The following is a 2,500-nucleotide window of genomic DNA, read 5'->3' as shown; positions in this document are numbered from 1 at the left end:
CACGCGCCGGGCCGCTAACGCCACGGCTCCCCCCCGCTCGAGCCGCTCGGGGCTGGGGGAACGAGGACGACACCTCACACGCGACGGGAAGCGAAGTGGAAAGGAAGACCGCCCTTGCCCTGCCGGCCGGGGGCCCTTTCCGACGCGACCCGAAAGGCCTCATCGATCAACAAGGACAGAAGGAAAGGAAGCCAGCGGAGGCCCCACGGCCTCGCTCTTCTGGGACAGACACAGCCACGCGCACCCGCCACCGCCCTCGGGAGCAGCCAGCAGGCACGGGGCTCGGCGTGCGGGCAACACGCCGGAGGAGCAAACGGGGCGCCCTCCAGAGATGGGGGGGGGCAAGCTGCACCGGGCCGCACCGGCTCACAGGGCACCTCTGCCTCCCCGAAATGTGGGCTTGCATTTTCCCTCAAGCTGCACCGAGTTACATCTCCATCACGGGGCGCCCCTCTGGAGCCAGGAGGAAGCCGTGCTGGGGCACCGGCTTGCCCTCCTCCCCCCATGCCGGGCTCCATAGCGTACGAGTGGCCAGTCACCGCCGCTGGCTTTTCCCTTAGATGCCGTGCCCCCGCGGGCTGCGGCTTTGGCCATGGGGGGGAACCCCCGTGAAGAGGGTCCAGTGCTGGGAACTCTCTCTGCCCCTTACCGGGCTCTCTCTCGCCGTGCCTGGACGGGCTTGCTTTCCATTCTTGGTGGGACCGACGCCGGCACCACATCTCCCCGGCTTTCTCTGCCCCCGTGCCCCACCGGGCAAACTTCGCTTCGGGGGTTCCACACTTCGGCAGTGGCCGGCGCCAGCCACTCGTCAACTTTTTTTCTTTTCCCCGCTTTCGTTGCCGAGCCCGGGCTGGGCTCCAGCTCACGGACGAGCGAAACCCATCCAACACCGCTGAGGGTGCGCCAGCGGCCGCTCCAAACCGCCGCGCCTTTGTTCGGCCCCGCGGGTCCCCTCTCTGACCCGGGCGAAAGCCACCGAGAAGCCAGACGGACCCCTGCCCAGCCGCCTGGCGGGTGGCTTGGAGCAGCCGCTCGGCAGCGCTGCCCTGGGAGTGCTCGGCGTCGCTTGTTCCCTCATATACGGAACTGGAGGGCCGTCAGCTCCGCGAGCGCACAACCAGCCGACCTCCGCCCAGCGGCAGGTCGCAGAAATCACGCCGGCTTGTACGATGACGTAGGCGGAGGCAGAGCGCAACAGCGACCCCTTGGCGACAAGCGCGATCTCCGCGGAGAGCACGTCTACTCGCCGAGGGAGAGCACGTCTACTCGCCCAGGGAGAGCACGTCTACTCGCCCAGGGAGAGCACGTCTACTCGCCCAGGGAGAGCACGTCTACTCGCCCAGGGAGAGCACGTCTACTCGCCCAGGGAGAGCACGTCTACTCGCCCAGGGAGAGCACGTCTACTCGCCCAGGGAGAGCACGTCTACTCGCCCAGGGAGAGCACGTCTACTCGCCCAGGGAGAGCACGTCTACTCGCCCAGGGAGAGCACGTCTACTCGCCCAGGGAGAGCACGTCTACTCGCCCAGGGAGAGCACGTCTACTCGCCCAGGGAGAGCACGTCTACTCGCCCAGGGAGAGCACGTCTACTCGCCCAGGGAGAGCACGTCTACTCGCCGAGGGAGAGCACGTCTACTCGCCGAGGGAGAGCACGTCTACTCGCCGAGGGAGAGCACGTCTACTCGCCGAGGGAGAGCACGTCTACTCGCCGAGGGAGAGCACGTCTACCTCCCGCCTGAGGGAGAGCACGGGGGGGGGGGGGACAAAGACAGGCGGCAGCAGCTTCGGTGAACGTCACCCGGGAGGCGACCGGGGCTGTCCCGGGGCAGTCCCGGGAAGCCGGCGTCCGACACAGGGAACCGTCAGCTGCCGGACCGGGGCGAATCCCCGCGGCCACGGCAGGGGTGGGGGCTCGAAGACAGCCGGCAGCCGCTTCGGTGAACGTCACCCGGGAGGAGACTGGGGCCCTCCCGGGACCGTCCCGGGAAGACGACGTTCGGCACGAGATCCCGGCCGCGGCCGGACCGGCTCGAAGCCTCGCGGTCCCGGCAGCAGCCGGAGCCGCTCGCCGCCTCGGGCTCCCGGCCCCCTACAGATCCGGCGACTCGTTCGCGGGCGGCGGGGGGAGGCAGTGGAGGGGGTGCGGGGAGAAGCGGCAGCGGAGGCGGAGGGGGGGGGGCTCGAAGACAGCCGGCAGCCGCTTCGGTGAACGTCACCCAGGAGGCGATCGGGGCCGTCCCGGGGCCGTCCCGGGATGCCGGCTTCCGGCACGGGGTCCCGGCCGCGGCCGGACCGGCTCGTATCCCCGCGGCTCCGGCAGGGGGGGGGGGGGCTCGAAGACAGCCGGCAGTCGCCTCGGTGAACGTCACCCGGCCGGCGACCGCGGCCGTTCCGGGGCCGTCCCGGGAAGCCTGCGACAGGCACGGGGTCCCAGCCGCGGCCGGACCGACTCGAAGCCCCGCGGCCCCGGCACGGGGGAGGCCCAAAGACTGGCGGCAGCCG

The sequence above is a fragment of the Melanerpes formicivorus genome, unplaced genomic scaffold, assembly GCF_026170545.1.
Source record: "Melanerpes formicivorus ecotype bairdi unplaced genomic scaffold, bMelFor1.0.p_v2 SCAF_954, whole genome shotgun sequence".
NCBI lineage: Eukaryota > Metazoa > Chordata > Aves > Piciformes > Picidae > Melanerpes > Melanerpes formicivorus.
Note: the sequence above shows the minus strand (reverse complement) of the source record.